This window comes from Lepeophtheirus salmonis, chromosome 2, assembly GCF_016086655.4.
Source record: "Lepeophtheirus salmonis chromosome 2, UVic_Lsal_1.4, whole genome shotgun sequence".
Taxonomy (NCBI): domain Eukaryota; kingdom Metazoa; phylum Arthropoda; class Copepoda; order Siphonostomatoida; family Caligidae; genus Lepeophtheirus; species Lepeophtheirus salmonis.
The window spans coordinates 10,129,510-10,143,545 of record NC_052132.2 but is presented as its reverse complement, the minus strand read 5'-3'; the positions used below and the strand labels follow the sequence as shown (position 1 = coordinate 10,143,545).

At 32.5% G+C, this 14,036-nt stretch overlaps 1 long non-coding RNA gene across 1 annotated transcript; it reads left to right on the top strand.

Annotated features, from left to right (window-relative positions):
* Nucleotides 1-12,561: 12,561 nt before the first annotated feature.
* LOC139907649 (uncharacterized) lies at nucleotides 12,562-14,036 on the top strand. Its single transcript, XR_011784375.1, has 4 exons — nucleotides 12,562-13,054; nucleotides 13,428-13,586; nucleotides 13,640-13,682; nucleotides 13,747-14,036. It is a non-coding gene; the product is annotated as an uncharacterized lncRNA (long non-coding RNA).

Sequence of the window (14,036 nt, the reverse complement as noted above, 5' to 3'; positions counted from 1 at the left end):
GCAGACGTTACATGAAAACGCAACGTAGAATTTATGCGAATCACATAAGCAACATATTAAAAATATGATTTGATCTCTTCTGAGATAAAACAAAATTTGAGTGAAATGAAGAAACGGAACATTTTTTAAAGCATACTTAATGACGCAACCTCTTCAACTTGTTTCCATATTATATTTTATCCATATTTACTAGAGCTTTTCATTGGAATTGGGAATCGTAACCGAATCAAGTAATCGATGGAAGCCCGAAGGCATTTTTTGTAGGAGGGCCAAGCCACCTGACCTCAACCTTTATTTTATTAAGATATATTTTTAAATACTATTTATAAAAATAAATATAAATCCCCCCTCGAACAAATTTCAAACTGTTGTTTATAATAGAGAGTATAGTCAAGGTTGTGTCCTTATCCTGGGACTATATAAAGGGGGACTTACATTTTATTTTTGTACAATATCCCAGTAGGTATGAAAAGCAAACAAAGGAGAACATCTATCTGTCTACGTTTATTAATACGGTAGATTACTCTTAGTTACCTTTTAACTTTGAACGACTGCATTTAAGTCAATTATGAGTATTTTTCAATATATTTTCTTTAGATAGATGATATATATATATTTATAACATCAGTGTCTTAATATGTGGCATATTAAGAATAAGTGGATATTATGTACTCAACATGAAATTCTCATGTGAAAAACATAATGCAACAATACGATCTTAATATATTATTTATCTTTAATATAATAAATATAGAGTTCAATCTTGCTAACTTAACCGAATATGATGCATTGAATAAACCTCTTTTGCCTTGTGATTTTGACTATTGGGTAGTTCCATTATATTTCAACAAATTTTCGAGCAATTTTGTATCCACAACGATAAAAATTTATTTTAACTATGCTATTTCATGGAAAATATTTTTAAATATGATCCCCTAAATAAATAATTTTAAAATCAGCCGCCAGCCGGTTAGTGTGGGATGGCCCTTTTAAAAATCTTAACCACTAGGTGGTGTTCACATATTTAAACACTTTAATCACTGATTTTAGAGGTCATGGTTATGATGGAAGTATGATTTTGGTATCAAATTATAAAGTTATGATCTCTAAAATCAGTGATTAAAGTTTTTAAATATGTGAACGCCACCCAGTGGTTAAAATTTTTTAAAAGGGCATATCTCGCTCACCGATTGGCTGTTTTTAAAATCATTTTTTGGAGGTGTAAGTTTAACTGCATATATGCCATTTGTAAAAAAATAATTTCAAATAATTGAACCATGGGTATATTGCATTTGATCAAATATAATGGAAATACACTATTACTCTATCTAGTGAGATATATATCAATATGTATATTTTAATAATACTAGGGAAATCAAGTATCCCATCCCTACTTTCATATTGCTTGGAATAGTTTGTAATACAGACCAATAATAGTTATTCAACTTACAAGAATTTCAATAACGAAATAGCATGTGTAGGTCCAAAATAAAACCAAATGAACCAATAATAACGATGAACTCATAAATAGGGAATGTAAATTTTAAAGAATATCATTTATGTTTTATTATTTTTTCAATCAACACTGAAACAATCGTAATGTTAACTTTTGTTTTCAGTAAAACAACTTATAATTAGCTTGTATGTCAAACATTTAATCATTTATTTATTTGGGTAGAGATACTATATCTTTGTGAGAGTAATATTACAATATAGTCACAAGCAATTAGCTGTTAAGAAGAGGATTTCCGACTCAATAAGTTTGTGAATTCCAATGGCATTCAGATATTTAAACAGAAATAGACAGAAGTTAAGAAGTCTCTTATATATTTTGTAGAACACATAGTCACTTAACTGTTCAAAATAACTGTATTACCTAAAATTAATTTATTTGTGTGGAGATCCTAGTTCTTCGCTAGTCATATATTCCAATAAGGTGGCTCACAATTTAGTTGTTTAGAAGAGGATTCTCGATTCAGAACAAAATATAGAGAAAAGAGAAGATCTTTGGGGGTCTAGAATCATCTACCACTTGTTTTCCAAAGACAAAAGAGACTCAGTAGATATAAAGAAATCAGGGGAGAGCTTGAAGTGTCGAAAGGTTGAAAATGATCCGTATAGCATATAATATATCGCGAAGTCCAACGTATAAATGGAATTGATATAAATGCGATTAAGATGAGCTATTTATGCGTACATTAAGGACACCGAAGGACTTATTTATAAAATAGTTTTCATAGAGTAGGAGAAGAACCGGAGTTGACTTTCAAAAATTTCAAAGAAAGAGTTGTAGATAGAGGATGAGAACTCCCCCTGTTCCACACTGGGTCTTACACTAGATTATTCTATGATTTTATGGAACTCCTTAGTTCTTATATGTAGAAGTATACGATGATTTCCTAAAAAATATGTGGGAATTTATGAATAGGGACAATGATTAACAAGATAAAAGGTCACTATCACATACCTTGATATGAAGAGGCATCTGCATAATGAACGATCATTCCATTAAAGGAGATGGGTTCCACGGAGAGAAGCACTTGTTCAACGGATCTCACCTTAAGAGTTGAGATCCCTTGAACAGAATATGACATTGAAAAAAGTATCCGTGAGAATTGGATATTCATAGCAACGGGAAAGATGCATGGATGCTGATCCATACATCCGATTGCTGCGTAGGAGAGATCTATACAAATGACCATTAATGAAATGTCCTTCCACGTAGTTCCAATTCTTTTCTTACCTCTCTCCTTCTGCTGATTAAAAGAATTCAAATTCATACTTTCTAGGGTCCATAGGTTTTTTGAATCAAAAAGAAGTTGTAAGTTCCCTTTATATAGTCCCAGGCTTCTCGGTATAAGTGGTTCCGGTTCTTGAGCCACTAGAACTGGAACCGAGACCACAATATATAGCTAATTGGTCTTGGTTCTTCTGTTTTTGTTCCTAATATAATTTATAAGGAAAATACAATATATATTATAAGAAATAAATCAGCTTCAATGAATAAGTCAATTTCCAGAGTTTTTTTGTGCAATTACAGTGTTGTCCGATGATTTTTTTGCGTTGCCAGAGTTATACCAATAGCTAAGGGCTTCTTATGGATCTGGAAAAGTGGTTTTAGGCATCACACGGCGTAAATAAAAGATGGAAGGGTGGGGTAGATTATGAATTTATGTACCCCACCAAGCTTGTCGGGGCCCTATAATATGACAACTATAATATTTTTTAATCCATGGTTTCCCAAATATGCCGAGGCATCCCTACACTAATAAACTTTTAATGCCGAGACCTCCTTTATACAATGTATGTGTAGACTGAAAGCAACCCTCAATCATCCATTTTCCAGCGCCCCCCTAGATTCCCTTCACGACCCCCACTTTGTGTTAAGCACCCTTAGTCTAAGGTGCCCCTGCTGGAACTAGGGGCACTGCGCACTCTGCATATAATGTAGCTGCAGTCCTATTTGTATTTATATCCTTTCTTGGGCCCCAATTTTCAAGCGACGCCCCTTTTTTTATGTGCATGTTACCAATCTGAGTCCCTTATAAAAAAGAACCGAAACCCGTTGAAATTAAATAACTAGTACCAATAATATTGCTGAACTTGAACGGGGCCCACCCTTGAATATAATACATTTCAAACTAAGCCTATGTGGTGGCCGTTATTTTATAAAACTTAGTTTGTGCTGGTGTTTAGAAATTCATGGTTATATAGTCTGTACGAATAATTATAGATCTTAAAGCCTCACTCCTGACACCATTATTACTTTTGAATATCTTGTCATTGAAAAAAGTGTGAAGGGGGGTTATAAAATCTAATGTGCGCGTAAACGTATATGTAAAGTTGATAATATTGTAGGGAAAAACGCGTGCAAGGAGAAGGGGGGAATACATATGGTATCATTGTTTAAAATACATATGTAATTATCCTCTGCCTGCTTTATTATGATTTTTGAGGGTATAACGAAAGTATTTATTAGCAAAATGTTTAATGAAGATATATCACGTATAATTGACTTCGACGTTTCTTATCCGTTACAGTAGATTTTATAACGTCACACTCCATGAAATTGGAATTTATTATGAACCTTATTCTCAGAATAATAGCTAATGAAACGACAAAGTAGAGTATTTCAAAATATATTTAAAGTTCCAAGTTTAAAAAAGAAGGCTTTAATTAAATATAATTTACATACTAAAAAATATACCATCATACATTTATGTTAAATATACAAAATCATATAACTAATAACAATAAATTATATATACAGAATATTGAAATAATAGATTGATCTAAATAATATTTTCTTGTTTTGACACCGGAATCCAGTTAAAGATGTCATAACTTTAGGTTACAAAATACAAGCGAGACGTGGAGTTTAATCAAAAAGATAATCACCCCTCTTCTTCATGTGGAAGTTGCTATATACAATTGTGCACAGGATAGATATATCTCTACCGAGGAAATCTAACTAACTATTAATAATAAAGTAAATGTCAAAATCATAAAATTAGAAAATAAATATACTAATAAAAAAAATGTTACAAATAAATCCATCTTAAAGATTTAGAGCAAAAGCTAATTATGTAGTAATGTCTTTATTAAGAGCATCAAAAGATTTTTCCCCGTTATTTATGCTTGTATAACAACATACTATTATCATGAAGGATATACAGAATTGCTAATTATAATGCTACACCCAATGTAACTACCCCCCGTTGTTGTGACCATTTAAGCAGTTGTTTTTGCCTTTTATGAGTTTTCTGACCACCATTTCTTGGAGCTTATCAACCATAACTAAGCCTTAAGTGATAAAAAAAGTAATATTTATTGACTATGTAATATTGGGAAACCTAAAGATCATACCCAAGTCTTTAAGTGAGGAAACTAGTTGCGAACCATCCAAAGCCACTACCCCCGTTGTTGTAACCATTTAAGCAGTTGTTTTTGCTATTTAATGAGTTGTGTATCATAATTCTTGATATGTTTAGCTAAAATAGAATCATATTTTAGGGTTAGATTTTAAAAAAATTGAATACTTAATGTTATATAGTACAAAATTCAGAGTTCCATTTCGAAATTAGTAAATATTTTATACTTTTTACTGATAACTTGATCGTCATTTGGTGTGGATGACTCAAAACATTTTTGTATGTATTTCTATAAATGACATCAGTACCAACATCCTCCATTAATTTAATGATGGTTCCTCGGGAAGGGATAGGTTTACCCGTGTATTTCTCCATAAATTTTTTGAACGTAGATGATTAGCAATGGATAAGGTTATATTACATGCAATAAACATCTTTGTGAGATCAGAGTTAAAGTTTGACTTGATGTATTCATCATTAACTTGATCCCAAACTTTTTCCCAAAAACATTTTTGCCTAAGGACAATTTGCCGAACGAACATCTCGTCGAAGCACCATATGGGACATTTAGTGGTTCACTTTAAAATGATTGTGTTAAAAAGGTTGCAGACAATATAAATGGGGTAATATCGTTATTGTGAGATAAAATTGTAATGGGTAATATCATCGTATAGCAACATCACTGTAAATAATATGATTTTGAATAATTTCATTGTAAGACATTATTATAGTGTAGAATTTAGTTGCAGTTTATATTATATTAGGACGATATGAAATGAAGAAGAAAGTTGCCATGAAATACTGATTTAATATCCCCAGTCCAAGGGCTATACAGGTGAAGCACCCCCCCCCAAGAGTTTAAACTCCACTTCTGCCCTGTTTCTCAGCCTTTATGACTCTTTTATAATATGCTATAGCAAGACACGAACCACAGGTGGTACAGATGAACGGCTGGCCCATGAGGTTGGTCAAATTCCATTGTTGCAGATTCTCAAAGCATCAAACATACATCGTACAGTTGAAGTACTAGGCCTCAAACTAGTTTAAACTCAACAATCGCCGCATTTCTAAGTATCAAGGACCCCTTCAAACTCAGGTTTATTGGTTGTATAGATGAGCTCCTGACCACGAGGTGTGTTAAATTATTCAACCTCTGTTTCCTTTTAGAATCAAAAAACCCTTTAAATATACCAGGCTCAAGTTTTTTTTAAAGTGATGTACCCCAAGGTAGTTTAAACTCAACGGCAATCGCGTTTTGAAGCACCAAGAACCCCAGCTAATATACTATGACACATTCAGGCCCACAGCCTACTTCTAATCAAGTCCTTTGTAATGTTTGTCCAACGTTTGTGTGATATTTGGTGTTAAATCGAAATTGATATACTCAGAAAAATAAAAGGTATGTATTTGATATTATTTATTGTAGTAATGAAGTATTATGCAAATACGCTTTTAAGATGTGGATGGATCACAATTAATATGCCAGGGTGTATCATAGCATATTAAAAGAGGTTCTTGGTACTTAAAAACGCAGTGGAAGTAGAGTTTAAGGTGGCATTACGCCCAGTACTTTTCCTAAGGAACCTGATGACAGGGGAGTATTTTGGATATTAGAAGGGTTCCTTGATACTCAGGGAAACAGCAGTAGAAGAATTTACCCTAATTTTGGGCACAGTAATTCTTATACACAACCCATGGGTGTGTATATTATAGCATATTAGAAGGGGTCATTGTTGCTGAGAAATGCTACGGCGGTAAATTTAAACTGCCTTGGGGCCCAGCACTTCAGACGTACATCATGAGGGCCAGGGAGTATTTTTGGATATTATGAGGATTTCTGGATTCTCAAGGGAAGCAGAAACATTTAACTTGCTTTAAGCTCAGCTTTTGGACTGCACAACCCGGGGTCGGGGTGTATTATAGCATATTAGAAGGGTCCTCAGTGTCGGTGGTAGCGTTTAAATGGTATTTTGTACCAGCACTTCAATTATACGCTATAGTCGCTATTAAAAAGGACCCTCACTCTCCCGATCCAAATCTTCCAACAGAAGGGCCAAAGAAAAAGAAAACTTCAGAAAATAAACTAAATTAAACAAAAATTAAATATGAATCTCACTTCCATCTTTCACATAGTAGAGTAGAGGAAGGCCGAGTAAAAAATTATTTAAATTGAACTTGAGTCTATTAAAAGACCTCTCTAAAGAGAGAACCCTGAAGAAAAAGTCTTCAGGAGCACACCCTCCATTCATATATGACATATATAGCTATGTAAAGTATACTAATATATGTATATGAAGCTCCAACCAAATACATGTACTAACCTACTCAAGTAATCTTGAAGTTGATTACAAAGCAAGCTTGATGATATCTATGTTAGTCCATTTCGTTTTACAGGATTTAACTTATCTATCATATTAATAAAAAGGTATTTTTGGATACTAAGGTTTTGTGTTCCAGTCGCAAGTGTTTCACTGTGAAATGATTTCGAGTCTCATTATTAATTAGAAAACAAAAACACATAAACAAACGATAGGAAATTGTAATGAGTGGAACTCATAAGCAATATGCAATCAATATGAGTATGAATATTGAATTATCTCCCATTCCATTTTTTTATCACTAGTCTTGCAATTTTTCCCAGGATATCCTCTTCTTGGATTTCTACATAAGGTAAGAATGGATAGATCTCAACAATTTCTATCATTTCTCATTTTCTGTTCTTCCATCGATAGACAATATATCAACCTTCGACTTCGAGTGGTTAGCATTACTTGATACTTGGAATCCTTATTTGCAGCAGTTATCAATGGTTGTCGATCCGGAGCAATTGTTTGAGAGCTTAGTGGGTTTGTTTATATTTCAGAACTTACAGGGGGATCGAAAACAGTATATCAAGAGAGAACATCAGGAATAATGTGGTTTTACTTCAAAGCTATATCCTGCGAGCTTCTTTAGTTTTCTTTCAAGTCTTACATTTTCTACAGCGTCTATATTCTTCCCATTGGCAATATTCATCTTTCGAAGTATTGAGTCCCATTAGACAAAATCGAAATCTATAAGTTTTTTCTTTCAAAATGAAAATAATCCGTATCAGGTTTAAACTTACTAAAAAGAAGACATAGAGCCCACGGTTGGTAATTCTAAGCTTTTTCATTTGATTGAAGAAAATCAAGGTAATTACACTGAATGGCCCCTCTACCTAATATGATGTTGGAAAAGCAATCAAATATATTTTCACCTTATGGCATAATACTCAATGCAGGTCAAATACTTTTTTAAGTAGGCATGGATCTTGTTATGATATCTTGAACTTTGGTCTTGGCTCAATATAGTTTTTGGATACATTGTATAAGTTTGCCCCTATGTCATACTTTCTCTCTCTATCTTGAAATTGGAGACAACCACAATGGATAGTTGAAAAACTTAAAAGTGTTTCTAGGGGGGGGGCTTATATTTAAGTTACTAGTGAAACCAAGGGGGTGCCAATCAGAAAAAGTTTAGGAACCCTTCCTCTAAAGCAAGAAGGTAGACTATAGTTGAAAAGAAGTGCCCATTTAAATCTGACACTTCCTAATTGTGTTTAGAAATATTAAAAAAGCCTAAGAGGAGTGGATCTCTGGGATGCAATAACAGCTGTATACGAAGAGATAATTATATGAAGGAAAGAGATGTGACTTATATTTATCTGGTAAGTAGGGTTTCTGATGTTCAAACCTTGTGATCCATGAAACCTAGAACAAATTTATATCTCCTTTATTTATAATTCCTTCGACATATAATATAATAAGCGCTAATCAATCATTAAGCAGAGAGACAAAAATATTTTTGAGAGGAACAGCTAGCAAAAAATTGACAAAAGGCAACAATGGTATCAACCTCATTATGTCTATTTCTTAGCTAAGACGTTGCAAATGTCCAATGTGTGAGGAAAATGCCAAATTTGATTATCCCAGATGCAATATCATGTGACATCTAAATTGCGTCTATAATTGTTTCAAAGTAAGAACAACTATATTAAAAGTTATTATTTTTATGAAATTTATTTGTGTAAATGCAAAGTGCACCAATCTGAATTTGTTTATTTACTTTTTCATGTAACAATAACAATAATTTCTCCAAATTATATACCTATTTTTATATCGGTCTTTTTAAATTTAAAAAAATATAACTCTCTCTTTTGAATAATAGATAGATAAAATTTACCGCCGAGTTATTTCCAAACCTAAAAAAATATCACATCTAATATGTTAATAACCAAGGTCAAGTAATCTTTTAATTATTGCTGGTTTTAATTAGTTATGTGATCAGAAATGTGTTTGTAGTCTCATTGATAAGAATGTAAAATTGTTGAGCATATTAGTACTAATTTATAACCTGCAAGATATAAGTACTCTTACAGATTTTTTCACTCTATTTTGCAAATTCAAAGGTATTAGCAAACAATGATCACTAAAGTTTTAATAATGGTCATTTCGGCATTAAAGTGTGTTCACTGATGTGCCCAAAGTATATACTTCAACGTAAATCTTCTCCCTTTTACCCAATACAAATACTAATCGAAAGCCATTAATTAGTATTTTTGGGTAATGAAACTTTTCTGCTAAGCCTAAATTAATTAAAGCCTTACCCAGGAAGGAACTTCGACAAAAAAAAAATATATATATATTTATCGTCTCTCTAGAGCTGGACGCGTTGTAGAACATGCTTTTAGTTTGCTATCAGCTCGGTAAGTATTTTACGTAGACTGCTATATATATTTCTGGCCTAGGCTACACTAAGTGTTGCCAGGTGTAATTTGATATTTCCTTTGATAAGTTTGACATTTTTGTAGCATAATCGTACTCAGAATGTTTTGACGTACGTCCATCATTTGTGTTGTTTACAGTGACTTGAAAAAATTAATTTACCAAAAAATTGAATTAACTCGTAAACATTTTCATGCGATCATTTTTCACAACTTTCGACGTGGATTATCACGACAAGAGTGCATTGATAAACTTAAATCTTTGTATGGTGATGAAGTACCATCCTATTGCAATGTGAAAAACTGGTTTAATAAATTCAATCGTGGCCGACACTCGCTCAAAAACGAATTCAGTGAAGGTCGTCCAAAAACGGTCGTTGTGCCTGAGAACATTGATGCCATGCATGAAGTGATAATTCAAGGTTGTCATGTGACATACCGTGAGATAGAGGCATCCTTGGGCATTTTTTCCAGCACCATACATTCGATATTGCAAGTAAAAAATGTTTTTCCTCGTTGGATCCCGCACAATTTGACAATCGCTCAAAAGAAGGCTCATGTCTATTGGTGCAAAGAAATGTTGAAAAATACGTTTGCGGTGCTTCAAAAGACATTTATAAGATCGTCAAAGGTGACAAATCATGGATCTATGCGTATGAGTCCGAAACAAAACAACAATCGACCGTATGGGTCTTCGAAGACGAGCTAAATCCAACGAAAGTAGTTCGTGGAAGAAGCACTTCGAAGCAAATGGTCGCCTGTTTCTTCGGGCAAACTGGTCATGTGGTGATTGTTACTTGAGCATCGTAGGACAGTCAATTCTGAGTGGTACATCACAATTATTTTGTCTGAAATCTTCGGAGAAATTCGAAAAACGAACAACAGAAAAGAGTAATCGTTGTTCACCATGACAATGCCAGCTCTCACACATCGGCTCAAACCAGCACCTTTTTGACCAGCCAAAACATCGAGTTGATGGTTCATCCTCTGTAAAGTTCTGACTTGGAACCCAATGACTTCTTTTTAACCCCACATATCAAGAAAAAAAAATGCGTGGTCAACGATTTTTGTCGCCAGAAGATGTTGTTGCAGCGTATAAAAACCATGTCTTGGAGGTTTCTCATTCAAAGTGGAAAAAGAGCTTTGACAATTGGTTTGAGCGTATGTAAAAGTGTATAAATCATACTGGAGAGTACTTTGAAAAACAATAAAACAATTTTTGATCTATCTATCTATCTACTGGATGATGCATAGTTCAAAATCAAAGTGATGCCCTTAGCGGTCTTGCAGTTCCGGTTCTTGAACTAATAGAATTGGAACCAATAAAATCGAACCAAGACCGTAATATATTGCTCATCGGTCTTTGTTCTTGTGCTTTATAACTTATTTTTAATATAGTAAAAAAATACAATACATATATATAATAAAAATAAAATAACTTAAATCAATCAGTCCATTTTCTTAGTTTTCTTTTGAGTAATTGCAGTGTTTTCCAATAATTTGTATGCGTCGCCAGAGTGATACCGTTGTATCTGAGCTCAAAATAGCCAAGGGCTTCTTATGGATCTGTAAAAGTGGTTTTAGGTACCAGACGGTATAAATAAAAGATCGAAAGGGTGGGATAGATTATGGATCCAGATCCGCTATTAAGCTTGTCGGGGCCCTGCAATATGATAACTATAATACTTCTTGAGCCAGGGTTTCTCAAGCTTTACTATGCCAAGCCCCCCTATATTAATACATTTTTAGCTGAGGCCCCCTTTACATTTGTACTATGTATGTGTAGACTGAAAGCAGCAATCGTCAGTTCTCCATCTCCCTACGCCCCCCTTCTCGGCCCCACTTTGAAAACTGTTGAAATGAAAGATCCATGACCGATAGAACCGCAGAACCTGAACACGGCACAACCTTGTTCAATATGCATTAAGGGATTATTTTGTTAGTGAAGAAGGAAAAGTGCCATAGCAACTAGATTATTTATTCGAAATAATATTTTATAATTAATTACTTATTTTAACATTTTCTATGAGTATTTTAAGTTCCAATTAAGAAAATGATTGCAATAATTATTATTTTCCTAATTAATTTGGTTAGCACCATGTTAAAGGAATGCAACCATGAGTTTAGTTTAGCTTATCGTGATTATTCAGAAAATACTCTTTGGTATTGGCGAATTGGTGATTACTTAAGATTCATAATATAAATAAAGTATTAGTCATGAATATGTTTTTGTATAATGTATCTTTAATCTAAATGTATTTTAGACTAAATAATGAGATACTCTAATCAACTTCAGATTAATAGTAATATAATTATCTCAGAATACCTCTAAAAGTCATCCCAATCCTGATGGACATTATAGAATACTCTTTTATGACTGTGACTGATATTTTGTCGGATTATACATAGATTCCCTTCTGAATAAAAGTCGTATATTGTAAGCTTATAAATGTTTCGTGGTTCACATTAAGATACAATCACTCACTGCGAAGAAACGTCATGTTCCAATTGTCTGTGATTAACCAATTTTTATTAAGGGTTTTGTGTAACTTTAACAATTGTCACAAATCAAAAAATTACATAAAAAAACGTCTCAGCACACCTGACATAATTGAACATATAAGAAACCCGTCCTTGCATTACAGTAAATATAATTATGCTTGAATCATCGATATTGAAAGCTCTATCACAGCAGTCCAAGTTCTTTAACCGTTAAGAACTACATAGTAGCTAAATCTATAATTTATCAAAAATATTTTCTTTATCAACTTAAAAAAGAACTACGCTGAAATTTTTTTAAACTCAGTTTAGGTTATATAAAGACATTGGTTTAAAAAGGAAAATTAACTTCTTTAATCCACGTAGTTAATGGGTGTAATTCCTTTTTGGCTGTTATGACTATTCCATTATACACATTAATGTACGTAGTCTAATTTTCATTCCAGATTTGCTTCACCACAAAATCATGTAACACAATGTTCTTTATATTATTAATTATTACGTAAAACTGTAAATGGTTATTTGTTGGAAGTTAAGATACTAATTAAATCAAGCAATGAGGTCTCACATAGTAAAAGAGGCAAGTAAAAATCTTATAGGAACTTGTTTGTACTGCCAGGTGAATGATAAATACTTATGCATGAATTTATCATATCGTTTTACTAACCGAAACCAAAGGACACAAGGATATTCTTGCTCAGTTTTTAGTTTAAATTAGATATGTTCACTGTTTCAGTGCAGACTAAAATCCAATTTTAAAGAAGATCAAAATATGGAGTTGATAGTGAGAATAAAAATATTACATAGCCTTCTTTTACTGAAAATCAGTCTTGAATCCATAACCTTGACCTCCTTCTCCATTCACTGGAGTGAAAGACAATATGTTAATAATTTCTTTAATAATATTGGACCTAGACCTATCGATGAAATTAATATAAAGGTAATTTCCCTTAGCACATTTTCAAATAATCCTAGAAAAAATTTAATTTTTAATGAGAAAAGCAATATAGCATCCCCGTTCTATTGTAAGAAATTAAATAAGATAACCTGTATTAATTTCATATTTCACTTGCGAGTAGATAGATAATTGTTATCCCACCCGCCATCCCTTTAATCAGTAATGATCGATATCATCCAGAAGATGACTAAGGGTGCTTGATTATTAAGGGGGATGTATTCTTCTTCTTTTCTTTTTTTATGTGTTCATGAAAGTACTCGGGCTAAGGAAGAAAAATAATTGTATTTCTACTCGCTATTGAAATATAAAATTAATATAGATAAACTTATTCAATTTCTTATATTTTTGTCTACAGATGAAATGCAATGTTGAAGATTTGGTTAAAAATGGAAATACCTACCAGATAAATACGGACATGAGGAAGCTGAAAAAAGTGGAAATGAAGCCGAACCATCTAGTGGTCGGCAATATTTTCCATTTTATGTTTTTTAAACAGTCAAATGAAACATAACAAGCATGTATCAGTGAATATAATTTTTTTAAATTTAATTCCTTAAATTCCCTTAGAAGTACTCATTCAACAAAGAAAAAACAGGGACGAATCAGAACTGTAAATATAACCCTCAATTATTCATAATCTATTTTAATTAATACACAATTATTGCAATTAATAGAAGTCAAGTTATGCCAAAACCATCAACTTCTGATACGTATTAGAATCAGGAATGGAATAGCTAGCCTTGTCCAAAAAATACAATAAAAAAAAACAACGCAGTAAAAATATTAAAAAAAAAAAAAAAAAAGTAGACGACACATATTTTGAAAAAGAGGTATTGTTTAATTATTAAAAAAAAAAATTCAAAATTCATGTATTAAATTTTATTTATAATTTTGAAACTTACACGTAGTTAAATATTTTGTTATATTTAAATAAATTATTTATTTTATAATAAAAAACAGAAAT